Below are 17,083 nucleotides of genomic sequence, written 5' to 3'. Positions count from 1 at the left end.
CATTTAGGAGGTCTTTTATGTATTTTGAGAAGAGGTTAAAAATCCTGGCAGCTCTTAAAAAACAGATTCTTATGTGGTGTACTTTTTGTGCCATAAGATTATGACTGAATTGGATAGTAACATTATAGAAAAAAAACTTTTCTTCCTTTTCTTCTCAAGACTTTAGCTTCAAAGGAACTTAGTAAATATGTTTGGCTTTGTTTTTCCTCTGAATAAAAAAAAATAAGCACATTTTTAAAAGGGACAGACTGTCTACTGCAGTTTTACAAAGTCTGGAAGCATTTCTTCATGCCCACTCACACATCCGGCCCATCGTGGTCATGTCCAAATCGTCTAGTCTCTGGCTGGCCTCCAGGACAGACTGATGAAGGTTTTGTTTGTATGATTTTCTTTGGCATTCTATCATCTGTCCATGTAAAAAAAAAGTACTGAAAGATATCGGAACTTACCATTTTTTTTTGTCCTTTAGGTAAAAAAGAAGTGATATCCTCATCATTTCATCAAGAGCATTTTAATCAATAACATTTTGCAAAGTTTGTCTCTTAAAAATATTAGACTGATGCATCCACTGTCTCCGTAATCTCTCTCTTATGCTAGCTATCATGAAGAATGCTCTGAGATGGGAAAATGGCTAGAATTTTTCATTATAATGTTTGCGGACAGTGATTGGTAAAAGGCGGGGAGTCTTGTATCACTTGTTCCTGCGTATTCTGGTACATATGCTGCAGTGTGTGTACCATTGAAGCAGGAAATTCTTGTCCTGAAGAAAAGGAGGAAAAAAAAAAGCATTGTCAGAATTTGCTTCACTGTCTGCCTCCGGAAATAAGCACTAAAGCATGACCCCTTGTTGGGGGCAGGCTGCAAAATGCTGGGCTCACAGAGGCAGGCATATTTACCTAGAGGAAAATCCTAGTGAGGATCTATACTTCTCTGCTGTAAAAAATGAGCCAAGGCATGCCTATAACTCAAAGTATATCTCTGTACTTAATGAGAAACCACATGCTGCTCACCAGTATGTCTCCATCCAAGTCTGTGCGCATCATCTTTCTAAAATCAAAGAACAGTTGAGATTTAATGTTCACCGGTAAATTTCCACTCTACTCCCTGTAGGAGAATGCTTCCGATTCGCAGACATCTTTATGTACCTATAACTCTTTATTTTTCGTGTCACTATATTGCCTATGAGGCCTCGTCATAGGGGTGGGCAGCCATCTAAATAAGGTGAGCATGCAAGACTAATAGATGATTTTCTAATCTCAGTGTAAGACAGGCTAGAATATAGAAATAAATAAAACTGAATGGGAGAATATGAAAAAGCAATGGGATAATATTGATTAACTTGGTATGTAGTACATCTTGGTGTACCTACAGACAATGAAAAACAAAGTCATTTCAAGAAAGGAGAGGTCTGAGGGACATTCTGGAGGAGGAGTAGTAATTTTTTCTTATGTTTATGGGGTTTTCCTGCAAAGAGGGAGTGAAAGTATGGGAGAAAGCATGAAAGTGCCAATGTGAAAAATGAACATTTTAAAAATGGAGTTGAGCAGGATGATCCAGTTGGAGGCTGGGATACAGCATGACATTGGAGGAGGAAGCAAGAAGTTTATCTTTGATACAGGAGCAGAAGAAGGAGGAGTGCTGTGAGCAAGACAGAGGATTAAGAGCAAATTTCTGCTGGGTGATTGATAATGCAAAGAGAAAGGTATTGCAGAAATCAAAAATCCTGATGACAAGAGCATGGGCTGGGCTCTATCTGCATTGATATTTGTGATACTTTTGCACAATAGATATCCTGAGCACAGAAAACTTGCAATATTTTACTTGAGAAGAGCTAGAAATTGGCAAAATGGCAGCATGGTGGCATCATCTACAGCATTCACAGAGAAGAAACCTTTTCATACTGATAAAACATATGTCCAGGTTGCCTGAGTCCAACAAGTATTACATCTTAATAAAAAATAGTGAAGGGACATAATGTGTGGTTAATGAAGTAAATGCCAAATGAAGCTGTCAGCTAGCAAAGTGAGAAGAACATGTCTTTTTCTGAGGTATACCGTCGTGATCAGGGGGTGTGTTTGTCGTTGAATGACTGAGTTAGCAGATAACATAAAACTTAAAGGCACAATATTTGCTGATCATCTGGTTTACTGCAAGATTTCTGTACATTTGACCCAATTGGGTCCCAGTGTCATGGGGACAGGACATATGTAAGTATTCAGAAGGTACAGGTGATTGTTTCTGTTTCCTATGTGGCTGTGATCCTTCCAAGTCTAGATGTGACCTTGACCCAGTGTCATTGTTTGGGGGCTGAGCAGATGATGCAGCTTTTACATGTTTGAAGTGACTTGCTAATGTTACAAGGACTGAGAGGATGAAGGTCAAGTCCGTAGTTATCCCATGCCATATTAAACATGCATGAAACTCAAAAAGAGAAACTGAAGGACAAAGAGCAAATTGGAAGCTCCACAGAAAGAAATTAATAGAATGATGTAAAGATGGCTTCTATGGTCACTATATATATTGCCAATGTGATAGAGAAAAGCATTGTAGTTACTGAGGTACAAGATAGACTGTGTTCTAGTGAAAGGTTAATGTTATTCTTCGAAGAGAAAGTCTATTTTATAAGAGCAATGAAGCTGGTGAAGGGAGAGTCACGTGAACATCACACTAAGGGACGCAGTTGAGTGAAAGACTCAGTAGGGCAGGTTGATGGTTGTGCCTAGGAACCTTGAAGGTCTTTTCCAATAATCTAGATGATTCTATGATTGTATGGTGTCACCTCAGGTAAAAGAACATCTCCTTCCCTGGCCACCCAGCACGCCACTGCTGAAACTAATCTTTTGCTGCCACCTTTGGAAGCTCTAATGCAAAAATATGGTTAGAAATCAGCGAAAGAGGATTCTTCTTATATTTGTTATGCAGAACCTAGTGTGTGCCAAGTCTGTATGGATGCATGTAGACGTGTGAATGTTCCCACGTGTGCAGTCAGTGGGACCCAATGTGCAGGAGGACAGTGTACCTGCCTACCCCCATCATCTCGTTGTGCTGTGGACTGCATCTCAGAGCAGGTTTGGTGGTGAGCTCACAGTCTCTATCTCTTCACAGCAGCCAGACTGAAAAGCCCACGCATGAATATTTAAACAAAAGGCATTAACAAACCTGCCTGGAAATGTAACAAGAATGTCTTTTGGAAGAAAATATGCTACCAAAATGATGGATAGCCACATTTTTCACCTCTTCAATTCTAAGTGCTCTTGATGTTAATTTGTAAATTATGATTTCTAATGAAAATAATACTTTATGCACTAAGGATGTTATTATATTTTCTTAATCTCCTTTATAGAAGACCTTTTGTTGCTCAGCCTGTTCTTATTTAAAAGCTAAGGCTTGTTTAGTATTTCAGTGCCTGTCGCCAGCTTGCTGACAAAAGCAAAGGCTATGAAATTGCTAGACCCTTCTTTATAATATATTCTGTTTATCATCATTTCTTTTTCATTATGGTGGTGTTATTTTCACTGCTATACTGAAGGTGCTGTCAAAATTTTCATTATAAATATTGTTTCTGAGAGGTTTGTAAGTCTAAGGGCTCTGTATTAAAATTTTCTCAGCTGAAATTTGGCATGCAAGCCTCAGTGAGGAAATGTTTTCTTTACGTGCAGTTTAAATTGCCTTAGTCATCCTTTTGAAAAGAAATTTGCATGTAAGTATCAGAAGCCACACATATAGAACACTCTCATATATTTAAATAACAAGAAAATAAACATCTATTTATACAAACTGTTTCTGCATTTCAATAGATACCAGTCTACTACCTCTAAAAGATACAGTAGAAAAATCCGTGATGAAAAACACTTACTCTATAAATATACACTGGCAATTTTATGACTTCTAGGTCACTACTGTAGATTTATAAGGTAATGAGTAAAGATGCTGTATTCAGTGTTTGACAGAGATGCCATGCAAAAAGGTAAAAGTTAGTAATGGAGAAATAGATATATCATCGTACCAGCACAGGACAGGCATTTGTTTTTGAAGGGATTCCGTTGACATAAGCAAGAGCAATCTTTTAGTGATCTCTTATTTCATCAGACATTCAAGATGCCTAGTCGGAGTTTCTCTACAATTTAATTTATAGAGCCTAATTTGTTCCGTCGTTTTTTCTACTCTCACTGACTTTTTAGGGATGGTACACCTGTCTGAAGCTTATTCCTGTTATAATACCTTGTTATAGACACCTTCCACTCACCTCAAGATGCATACTACTTTTCCTCCCTTACATTTCAATCTGTTCACAATGTCAGAGAAAAAAAAAAATCTAATAGAAAATAACAGAAGTTATATTTTTAATTAAAAATGTGTAAAATATGAAAAGCAAATAAGTGTAGGATGTGCATCAGACAGTACTCAGACTAGCTGTGCAACACAGATGATTCTCTTGCCTTGATTTACAGTATGATGCCAGTTTTGTACAATAATTAAGGCACAGTAAGTGGATTGAACAGGAATGAATTTTTCCACAGCTTTTTATCCTTCCTCTGTCCCTTGCCGAGCTCCACGTGAAGCTCTCAGGGCATCTGCCTGCATTAAGTGCTCTGTCTGCCTCCAGCCTATTGTTCTAAATACAGACCACCGAGGATCCATCCAGAGCGGCACTGTGCTATCACCTTCTGAGAAAAGACAGCAGGAAAAGGTTCTAAACATATGCTTACAATCTTTGTCTCAGAGCAAAAAGGTAGTTGAAATTCAGTGGAATAATGGCTTGCTTAGCCTGCTGCTGTCCCTTGGTGCCAGTCACTGCCATGTGCATGTGGCACAGAGTAGCTTGCTCGTTTGAGCGACGCGCGCTCTGCCTTTCTTCTGATGTGAGCTCTGCCAAAGCTGTGTTCCCCATTGTCTGTTAGAGACCTCCAGAAATCTTCGTAAACTTATTTCTAAAGGTTTGACAGTGTGGAGGTTTTTTTAATATGATTTTTTTTTTTTTCCTGTTATAATAACGATTACAACTCCTGTAACTTTGGAAACTAAGAATTTTCAATGGCTTGAAGCATATGCAATATCTTAGCTGAGTACTACCAGTATATATATCTATATGTGTGTGTGCCTAATTTTAAAAGAAAAAAAAAAAGTCTTATTAAAGAAAATATCCCTGGCAATTTATGTAAGATGTTATGTTTGTTGACAGAGGTAGATGGGAATATGACAATACGTGGCAGGATTGAGACTGCTACATCTCTCTGTGGCTCATCCCCCTTGTATTCCTCTAGCCTCCAGAAAAGCCCAGTAGCTAGAAGGTTAGAGCTCTAGCAATTCACAAGAGCATTTATATGAGTGAATTTTTTCATTTTCTTTTCTGAGAGGAATGCAAAAAAATCTCAGATAAGTACTGTGGAGTCATCTCTAGGAATGAGATTCTGCTGATATATCAACCTAAATCTGTTTTGTTAACTTTACTCTTGAATGGTTAAAAATCTTCAAATTTTGAGTTCTACTGATTTATGAATACTTTACTCCATTTATTTTATTCCTGTGCCAATGCTGTCTTTAAGTTAAACATCACTTCTTCCTCCCCATATTTGAGCTCCATGTTGTATTCAGAAAGGAAATCATGTCTCCTCTAGGTCTTTCAACAATGTTTAATTCTCCTATTTTGTTACCAGTGGGTGCACTTTGAATGGAATTACATTGAACTCATCCCTTCTTTCCAAGCATTAGCTTAAGAGTTGGCTTTCTGTCACCTGTCACACAAGGAGCAATCACAGGAGCGATAGACATTGCACTGATTTCTCTCATTGTTCACCTTATTTTGCCCATCCCTCTGGCACCCAGGGAGAAACAGCAACTCCTGAAACAGCTGAGAAGAACTGCAACACAGAGGAAAAAAAAACGAATAAGCGTACATTCAGCTACCTTTGTGTTAACCTCAGTAATCCCATGGAGTTTTGCAAAAAATATTTTCATGTGTCCTGCTACTAATTACAGTAGAATAGCACCCAAACTTTTTTGTTACGTACAGTTTCTTGTAGGAAGTCAAGACCTTCATTTGAATGTTCCTTTGAGAAAATATCAGTGATGGCCAACATGTTCTTGTAGTGGGAGGTTCATCAGAGAGACAGAGAGCATTGTATCTTGCTTGTTTAGTCTACTACAGGACTGACATCAATAACCCTGTTTCCCTGTGCAGATTGCCATTTCCTTCTTATGACACTTTGTGGAGGTTGCATTACTCATTCTCTGAAAGACGCAGGTGCAGTAGGTTCAATGCCAGTGAGTTCAATGCCACGCAATAAAATCAAGGCAAGGCAACCAATCAATTTTGGATGAAACACTACAACCCCTCCAAGAAAAATAAAATCCAGAATTAATTTACTCAGTTGTCATCACTATCAATTATATATGTAGCATGTTTAATAGTAATTGCTGCTGTGAATATACTAGGCTTCCTTTTCTTCACAGAGCAACATATAAAAATAGAAGTGAGAGACTGAATTGTTGATCTGTGTACTGATACTGTATAACTTTACTGGATCAGAAATAAAGTATTCGGAAGTTAGAAATTCGAATCCAAAAGAAACATTTCCCATGCTCCATTGCTTGACTGTTAGAGGGATGCTTTCATAGTACAACTCTGATTTCAATAGAATGATGCAAGCCTGGATTCAGAGCTCAAGTTCAGATCCAGGCCTTTGGCTTGAGACCATCTCTTAAAAGTAAAAATGAAGCAGCTCCAAAATATACAACCTCTGTTTCTGCCACGTGAATTAAAACAGGACAAAATCCTTCCCTAATGACCCTGACCCAGGCTAAATGCATGCCTGCTAAAATGCTGCTTTACCATTTGGGGAAATTTATGGCAGTGTAAGTACTGAACAGTTGGTCACAGCACTTGCACTCAGGGATTGCCTAATGAGTTTGTAATCATTTTTATTTTTTTTTGCTTTCAAGATTTTCATGCCTGTGGGGTGGTATGGTGTTTGTGGGGAGGAGAAGCCTTGCAGCAAAGGAACATCCACTGTGCAGGGGCTCTGGCTGGTACCCTGTGGGAAAGAAAGTCAGGACAGCAGGACATGTTCTCCTGCTGCTACCACTCTCATAGTTCATGCTCAGACTGTATGCCATGAAACTAGCTTTAATTTTCAGTTTTGAAAAATGCCCTAAGTGCAGGGATAAATATATCCAGTTTAAAGTACGCATAAATATGCAATTGGGCAGAAGAAAAGAATATTTAAAGTGGGATGTTCAGAGATTGTGTGGGTGTCACTTGTTCTTTGAGAGTCCTGACTTACCTGAACTGCTGCAAATATATTCCAAACACTTGGAAAACAGCATAAACTTATTGAAAGAACATTTTGTAGAAAGGTGACCTGAAAAGTAAACTATTGCCACAGGCAAATGCATGATATCAGATGCTCCTCAGGGACAGGAGTCTGATTCTTCCCTACCTTTGGCTGGTTTTACACCAAAGCATCTCTGCATATCCTACTGGTATTGTGATCTAGAATGGAGAAGTACAGCAAAGCCAGTATCCCTCAATAAGAAGGATGTTTGTAAATCAGCTTTTCTGATTGACTAACAATAGGGAATTTGACATTACAATTTTCTTATGAAAGCATTCTCTTTTTTTCTTTTTTTTTTTCTTTGAGGAGATGAAAACAGTAAGAGATGAGGGTTTTGTTCTTTTAAAAAACAAAACAAAACTAAACTAAATTTCATGTCTTTGAGACTCCTCTCCATTAGATATACTATGGCCATGTGCATTTCCATGACACAATAATAGCGCTCATCACGATGCCAGGATATAATTTTTACATTACAAAGTACAACACAAATATGACTGCTTTTTTATGAAATTTGTGCAAGACAAGCTCCTTAGAGAAACCAATGCAAACTTGTTAAAATATTCCATGGCTGCCAAATTTGATTATTTCCCCATCCTGACAAAAAATTTCCTGTCAAAGAAATTTCACCCAGCTGTCAACAGATGTCCAATTTCATGCAGAGAAGGAAGAACCTAAACATAAAAAGAGAGAGAGAAAAAAAAAAAAAAAAGCATATCCAAATTCACATCAGCTTGAATCCTACAGGAAGAAGGAGGAAAAGAAATGTTTCAAATCATATTCACAGTTGCATAAAGACTGACAGTGCTACGAATGTAACATCACAGACAGCACAGGCTGAGTGCTGAGTGTGGGTCCCAGCTTCAGGGTTACAGATTGCACCTTTTCCATACTGGCCAACCACAGGTATTATCTAGCAGTATCCATTCCCTTTTTTGGCCACATAGTCAGGGAGGTTGATCATATCCTGAAGTGCATTCAGCACAGCATTACCAGCCAGTTGAGAAAAGTGGTCGTCCCACTTTTCAGTGCATGGGTGCAGCATTACCTCAAGAACTGGGTGCAGTTTGGCACAGTAGAAAAGGACATAAAACTATTGGAGAGTTCTCAAGGAGGGCTACAAAGTCGGGGAAGGTTCTGGATGGGAATACATACAAGGAGCATCTGATGTCCTTCAGTTTGTTTGATCCAGAGCAGAGGGAGCTGAGGGGAAGCCTCATGGAGGCCCATGGCTCCAAACAGGGAGCAGAGGCACAGCACTGAGCTCTGCTCTCTGGTGACGGTCTATGGTTTAGAGCACATCAAAAAATCCTCTTAAATGATCATGCAGCACATGTTGCATTTCACTGATGCCTGTATCAGAGTAAAACTCAAGCTCTACAGGGCTAATGGATAGAAATTTGGAGGATGTGCCATGAGCTTTAGGTCACAATTTTAAAGAACATCTCTGAGATCTTGCTGAGATTGACCTCCTTGTGCCAGCCAAGGAGAGTGAGAGAAGATGGCTCAGAGAGTGCCAAATCTTCAACTGGGACATACAGAACCCCTGTGAAGAAGCTGCTATTATCTCCACAGTTACAGATGAGGAATTAATTTAGGTATGACATTTTTTCATTTACTCAACATGTTAATTTCAAGTACAAAAGCAGAATCAGCTGCTGTCAGTCCTCTGCTAGAAAGCAACACAAAGACAAATCTCTGAGAAAATATCCCACGGGAAGAACTCTGCCGTGGATGTTTCTACACTTCAGAGGTGACTTCCTCAATGGCAGCAATATATCCTTAGAGCCCCAACGGTGAAGGTGGGGAAGGCAGTCAGCATATTAGTAATTTACAGCTTCTTCTGCAATATCCTGCCCTAGACCAGTCTGTGACCTCTCAGGTCTGTCTTTTGGTGGCATTTGTCATAATAGGTTGAAGGATTTTGACACGCCCAAAAAAGAAAAATAATAGAGAGACAGAGAGCTTATGAGAAGAGTAATCCAGAAGGCATACTGGGTTGATGGAAGCTGAAAACCAGATTAATACAATTTATTACTACAAAAAATGTTGTGCTTAGTATAATTGTTAACTGTGATCTAAGCTGAAAACTAGTTACAAGCTCTTGAGACTACCACATGTAATACACTTTTGACAGGCATTACCATCATGGTGTCCTGACCTCTGCCAGACCTAGAAAATAATTCAATATTAAGAATGTGAATTAACATAATAGGATGTGAATTGGGTAAGAAATGTTCCACCCAGGCTTGCAGAGTGGTCCATCCCTCATTCTATGGCATAAAGGCTCTCCCATCATGGCAGCCACAAAGGTGGGCATCCACGTCAGCTTACTGGTTATTTGGTGGTTTTCTAACAAAAAGAAATATCACATGCTTTTCTACTCCTGCCTTGTCAGATAGTCTCCATTTAATGTATTTTCTCATTCTTTCACTTTTGATCAAAAACACTTCCAGCTACTGCTGAGCTAACTAAGTAGAAGCCTTTGTCCACACTTCTTCCTGGCTTTGCTATATAAGACCTTCCTAGATAATGCTGCTGTTACTTCTGTGCTTCAGAGTTAATTATTGAGACCAAGTCGTCTAGTGCAATCGGTTTGTTACAGCATTTTCCCTCATTTCCAATGACAAGTGGAAAGATGCTGTGATTCTCAATTCTGATTTGTGGCTTTGTTGTTATTTTTTAAATTTACAACTAATATCTGTGTCAACTTTCTGTCATTTTAAAGCCTTGACAACAAGATGGACACAATTACCACTTTTGTGTCCTCACAGCAAGTGAGGCAAAATATTTCATGATAGCCACAGAGCTATCATATGATCAAGCTCACTGTGTCCTTTTCCTTGAAGTCTAATTGCATCCTACCAGCAGGATCCTCCCTCCTCATTGATTACCTCCCTCCTTTTATTTCGCACTGATTTATTTCTCCCATTCTCAGCTGTAATTAACAGGGATTTCTGATATTTTTTTCCAGACATTCAGAAGCTCCTTGACATGCAGTGAGACAACCATGATGCATCCACTGTCGTACAGAGAGATAATGGCCCCAGTGGTATAACTTCCAGCAGTTGCTTGCAGCTGAACTTCTTTAGCCTTTCTATTAACCTTCTGTGTATGTGTGTGCTGTGTATGCATTTTTAAAGCACTTCTAGAGAAAGCTTTTTTTTTCCTTTTTAAACAAACAACAGGTCAATTAAATTCTTTTGCACTCTGCAGCTGTGATCTTCTTATCTCTCACAGAATGGGAATCATTTCTCTCCCATGATGGGTTCCTTTTCTTCCGTTTGTTGAAAAAAATTATACTAACAGTGTTGCCCTTTTTCTTCTGCTTTGACTTTTGGCAGTGGAACAGTGGAAACTGATGCTCTCTATCTCTAAATGCAATAGCAGGTGCAAGAGCTTGTTTCAGCGTATGAGTGCTGCTCTGAAAGTAATAAATTTTATTTTGTTATGTTGGCACATGTAAACATCCATCAAAGAAAATATTTTCAGTTCTTTCTAATAAACATTACTGAAGAAACAGCATGGAAAAGAAATCTAATTCAGGAATTATAACTGAAAAGAGTTTTGATTGTACTCAGCTAATTCTGGAAGCAAGGATGCATGTTGACATTGAATCTTTCTGAGTCTTACTGACTTGAGACAGTATTTCTCATCATATCTGTGTGTGAGCCTGGAAAATCCAAGGCTGGATGAGTTGCCTATGTTATTCATACACCTTGATGACAATGAAGAAAAGTTAAAATGTTCCTTTAAAAGAAAACACCCTTCCTTTAGGGTGGGAGGAGGTTAGGATGCTCTGTGTCACAAGAAGCCACAAGAAGTAGACATAGGCACCTGAAGTGGAGAGAAGTTGCTTTTGATGAATTTCTAGATACAGCCTGGCTCTTTGCTGTTCTGTGAGGTCTTCCTTTAAATTCAGGAGTACTACATCAGAGCTTGATGAAATTCACAGCTGTACAGATAGCAAGCATAAGAGATAGTTATGTCCTACTGAAGACCTGCTTGGAGCTACAAGAATATAAATAAATTGCCTTATGTATGGTAAAAGCATTGCGTAGCTTGACTGTCAGCTGCCAAAATCTCTATGTTCTTTGCCTTGGTGTTAATAACATTTCCTAGGTTAAATATAACTTGTCACCATTTATATTACCTATTAAGCTTTCTTTCTCACGCTCACATTCTCTGCTTACCCAAAAGCCATAAACAACCAGTGCAGCAGTCTGGTACAAAGCAGTAGCACTTTGGAAAACATCTTGCCATTGTGAAGAGAATCTCAAGTCAGTTTTAGAAAGTGCATCCAAATTTGTTACAAAAACATTATCACTGCTGGCATGTATACAAATATTTGGACAACAACTGGTTATACTTCTTTCTGACTAGATTGTTACTGAAAATCTATCTGCAAAAGCAACCTTATCTGTTGGAAACTGCCAAGCCTTTGACCAAGCAGGTTACATAAGAAGATTGAGGGAACAGCAGAATTCATCTTAAAAAAGGACTACGACTGGAAAAGGAACAGGAGGGGCAATTTGGCAGACTCAGATAGAAGTGAGTAATCATGGAAAAGAGCTCATGAAGTTTGCGTTATGTATAGGATGTGCAGGCAGACAGCTGTTTCAGACTGCATTTGCTTCCATAATATCACAGCCCAACCACATCATGCAGATGATTGAGCAAAACCTTCAGAACTCCATCATTCAGTCACAAACTTTGCAAGCCCTTACTGGGCTAATTAATCACCAAAGGCAAACTGTTTGGGCTGTTTCTACTCAATAAATGTCTTGAAATACTGTGCAACAATTCAGTTTATCCTGAGTTGTGTTGTTCATGGTTTTACCCATAATTTACATCTGCTATAATTTATATATATATGTAAAATATAACAACTCTTTTTTTGTTCTTATGCAAAAGATGTCCTGAGAAAACAGCTCCAGCTAGCAGTCATCATCACATTAATTCAACTCTTAACAAAATCAAAGCTAAAAGTATTTTCAAAGATATTCTTGCTATTGAAGTCATGTCATCAAAATAGGAAAAAAATTAAAAAATCCTGGAATTATTTCACCATTTCAGAGTGCCTTCTGTAGCTGGTTATGGTGTGTAGCACTGTCTGCCTGCTTTTTTTGTTCTCTGGGCAACACTTTCTCCTGTGGTCTTTCAGAAACATAAAACACAGTACTGTTAAATGTAGAGCAAAGAAAAAAACTTTCAAGTTTGGTTGTGAGGTTGCTTGGTATGCATACAGACCTCCTGGAACAATCCCCAAGTGATGCATATGTCTATTCTGAAAAGAAAGAGCCTGTTTCACCATGTACAAGTTCCCAGTAAGAAACAGAAGAGGGAAGAGAAGCAAGCAAGAAGCTGAATCTCCCAGAGTGGCAGTTGGAAGGAAGTATGAGAAGCATAAATGCTTTTGTTGATTCAAGAAAAAAGTCTAAGGTTAATGAACACCTTGACAATATGGATTTGCCCTTTCAATCAAGGGTGTTCAAGTAGGTACAACTGTTTCACGTTGATAAACTTTTCTCTTTTCCTGTTTTACAAGACAATAATGTGTACATTACCAACAGTTTGACAGCTTTACAGGTGTAAGGTTATCAATACTGCTATGCACTGCACTGCCAATCTCTTTATGATCTGGCACAGGAGATCTGCAATGTCCATGACAATAGTCCAGCATCTAGGAGCATTAAATTAACAGTGCAATATCAGCATTCAGAAGTGATAGACTTTAATTAAAGGTCTGGTAGTGATATTGAGTTGGTGACTGGCCACAGCCTTCTCCATGGTTTGGCCAGGAGTGTAGAATGTCCATAAAAATAATTGAGTGGTTTGATGCTGTGCTCTTCCCCTGCCCTGATCTGCAGTTGCCATTGGCACAGTGACACGCAGCCACCCTCCACTGTCAACCATTGTGAGTCTCAAATTGCTATCCAAATCCTCTTTTCAGGATAGGTGGATGCTGTAAATCACACATTCCAGGTGTTAGGTGCAGCATGTGCAAGGTGTTTGGCAAGGGATGCTGGTGATGTGAAATTATCCATCAATAAACATGGCAATACAGTGATACTGCTGCCTAAATATGTTGTCATTACAAAACAAAAGTTGAGATAATAGACAACCTGGCACTATGAGTACTGTGAAAAAAAAAAATAAAATAAAATAAAAATAAAATAAAATAAAAAAAAAACAGGCAGCCAGTTTACAGATTTACAGAAGTTCCCACAGTGTTGCACATCTGATGTCCATCCGATCCTCTATTTCTTGTCAGCAGCTTTCCCTGCTCAAGAAAAACGAGGCAAAGGAATGCAGCATTTTTACAGTTCTGCCTCCTTGTACCTCTGGGTATGACAGGAAATGGATTCTAAGAAGCTGCCAAGAAGACTGTATAAGTGACATTCAGAAGTACTTCTGTAAAATTCTGATTATACTTTACATCTAGTGAAAAGACGTGAAGGCTTCCCTGATATCTGAACGATCCATCAGCTTTCACTCTGCATAATTACTCCTTGTAAAAGCGGTGCTCTGGGAGGAGCACTGGAAAATGCCCTTAAATTCTTGTGACCTCCAATAGTTGGAAGTCTTACTATCAGTTCTAATATTGTCAGGAACTGTTTGCAAGAAACCATGGCTATAATGAAATCAATTGCCTGGACATTATTTGTAAATTCAAAGCACCTACATGCAAGAGTGTTCTTTCTAGATTTCAGGTATATAATTCAGCTGCAGAATACAAAGTTGTTTTTTGTTTCTTTGTTCAATTTTTTAATGTTTTAATAACAGTCTTTGGTGTTTTCAGACCAGTGTGGCCTTCACTTTATGTTGCAAAAACTCTGATTTTGAATCAATTTGACCTCTTCAGTGCATCATTCCACAAAGGGGCTCATTCCACTTTGCAGCTGTTACTTTCCCCTCCTCTCACTGTGGAGCATCTGCTCGGATGAAAGAATCCCTGCAGTCATAACTTTGAAGCCTACTTGATCTAATTGAAATAGTTTTAGAGAAAAGTAATAAAAGAATGCTAACAAGTTAATCCTACATCTCTACTTACCTAAATATGTAACTGTTCTAACATCCTTAAAGCCTTACTGCAGTTGTTTATTTAATCTTAATGTAAGATTTGACATGTAAGGTACTGCTCATGAATAAGTATGTTCCAGGTTCTGGTACTCCTCAGAACATTCTCTAAACACAATCAGTTTGTCCACACCCTGTTGGCAACATAACCTTGAACTTCAGTTTGAAATTTATCCTGAAGTTCGGTGCATTGCATGAAAAAGGACATATTCTATAATCAAAAGGTCTTTTCTTACTTTAGCATTTCCATCTTATTTGTTGCTATCCGGTTATTCTGGTCTTTCACGTGTTGCTACTAAGCACTGAAAAAGAAATGATATTCTCCCCTCAAATAAGAAGCTTTTTCCTTCCTACTGTGTCTCAGATACATCAGAGGGACTTCAAGCATCGGATGTAGCATCCAGTCCTATTTTTTTTTTTTATTCTTCTTGACTTTTGCTTTGGGGAGATAGCTATTTGCAAATACCTTACCTATACTAAATACAGTGTATAGAACAGGAAAGAGATCCATGTGATTTAGACCAAGTGCAATGTTTTTGATGATTTTAAATCTGCACAGTTACAGAAACTGTTGCTATGTTACATGAAGACATTTTGTGGCAGCAGAAATTATTGAAGAGATTGAAGAGCTATGCCAGATGAAACACAGTGTGATGCAATTCTTTTTTGCAAAATAAGAAAAGGTTACTAGAGAAGTTTCCTTCAAAAGTAGAGAAAAAATCTCTTGTCTGGAGCATAACTAAAAAATTCAAGTGCCAGCATGTTCTTCAAGGGTTGCTTTTCAGTTGTTTGATTTTTGATGTTTTTAAAAATTGAAATACTCTATATTTAAATGCTTTCATCAGTCACGATAAACCAATTTGCTTCGTGCTTAAGACTCCTATAAAGCTCACAGAATGATGCTACTTATGGAGATTTTCAGCTTCTCATTTCATGTGTTTTGCACGTCATAGTCTAAAAGGTAGGATCCTGCTTTGTTTCTCAAGTCGACATGTCAGGAAGCAGACAATACTATTAAATTCACTCTATTCTGTACAGAAGAATATAAAACTTTAAGGCTTGAGAGGTACATTTCCATAACAGAAATAGCTATACCAGCTCAAAACACAAACAAAGTTAGCAGTGACATTGCATTCCTTCAGTGTCTGCTGATGGAGCCGAGCTTGTCAAGTCCATTTGAACATAGTGTTATCTTTAGGGTGAATAGAAGAACAAACAGTTTCTCTTTCTCAGTCACAGAGACTGAATGGGAAGTTTTTTATTCTGTAAGGTCCCTCAGAAATGACAGCAATAGCTGAATGTGCTTTTAAAATTTGAGATTTTGGTTTTTAATCTGAAAAACCTCTTTTATTCAGCAGTATTGAACCTTTTGTCCAAGTAGCCATGTAATAAGAACAACAATGCAGGGACTGATTTCCCTGTAGATTTTTTAAGAGTAGGCTCCAATGAGACTGTCAAAAATCCATTGTGTAATAAATAGCTTTCAGGCTTTCAACGAAGCTGGATTTTTACTTTCTAAGAGATTATTTATAAAATAATTTTCTCAATGATTGGAATAAAGCTGTTACGTGTAAGCTATGCTATGAAAGGAGTCACAGTGATCTGCAAACACTCTAGAAATCAATATGAAAACCATAAAAATGACAGTTCCTTCTCCATTCTCTTTAGTGTCATCAAATGCTTCTCACACAGCATCACAATCATTGCCATGGGCTCTATTCCCTATTGTGAGCAGTTGCCTTGAGCTTCCTGCCCTCTTCTTTTTCAATCAGCATTGCTCACTCTTCCCCACATTATCGTTCATACTGAAGTACAATCCCCAAAACAGAATAGTCTAAATTAGGGCTGAGACAGTGACTAGCTGAAAGAAACACTCAGTGATTAAAGAGTGTACATAGCAGGGCTTAATTTAAAGCTGTTATGGCAGTATTAGTAATTTGGATGTATGCCAGGCACCACAATCTCCAGGCACAAAACATGTCGAGCTTCTCCCTGCTAGACACTGAGATGGCTGCAGGGAAATACAACAGGGGGTTAAAATGCTAAATGCAAGGAAACTCCACTTTTACCAAACTCCCAGGAGACATGTGAAACCATCTTAAAGTGCATTTCAATTTCCATATCAATTTCAGCTGGTATGAAGAAGGGATGAAATTTGAACAATGCAGATTGTCAAATAATTGGGACAGATCTACATAAAATGTTCTAATTTCCAGAAGACATCCATAAATTATACATCTTGATTTAGAAAGAAAATATGAGTGTCCCACTAGTTCTGAAAGGCTATGATCCTCATAGAATCATAGAATCTTTAAAGTTGGAAAAGAACACTAAGATCCCCAAGCCCAACCCCAGCCCACCCCCACCATACCCACTGTCCATGTCCCACAACTCCATGGTTCTTGAACCCCTCCAGTGACAGTGACTCCATCACCCCCCTGGGCAGCCTGTACCAATGCACTCTTTCAGAGAAAAAAATTCCTACTACCCAACCTGAACCTCCTCTGGTGCAATGTAAGGCTATCACCTCCCATCCTAGTGTTAGTTATCTGGGAAAAGAGGCCAACCCTCACCTTGCTACAATCTCCACTCAAGTAGTTGTAGAGAATGAGAAGATCTTCCACAAGTCTCCTCCATACTAAAGCCTCTTCTTCTCCATTCTGATGTCA

The 17,083-nt window shown here is 38.5% G+C and overlaps 1 long non-coding RNA gene across 1 annotated transcript; it reads right to left on the bottom strand.

Annotated features, from left to right (window-relative positions):
• Nucleotides 1–498: 498 nt before the first annotated feature.
• LOC116227295 (uncharacterized) lies at nucleotides 499–17,071 on the bottom strand. Its single transcript, XR_004166537.2, has 3 exons — nucleotides 16,988–17,071; nucleotides 5,798–5,861; nucleotides 499–760 (listed from the first exon to the last, which is right to left on the bottom strand). It is a non-coding gene; the product is annotated as an uncharacterized LOC116227295 (long non-coding RNA).
• Nucleotides 17,072–17,083: the final 12 nt, after the last annotated feature.

The sequence above is a fragment of the Phasianus colchicus genome, chromosome 7, assembly GCF_987193195.1.
Source record: "Phasianus colchicus chromosome 7, bPhaCol1.hap1.1, whole genome shotgun sequence".
NCBI classification, from domain to species: Eukaryota; Metazoa; Chordata; class Aves; order Galliformes; family Phasianidae; genus Phasianus; species Phasianus colchicus.
This window is presented reverse-complemented; position numbering and strand designations above follow the sequence as displayed.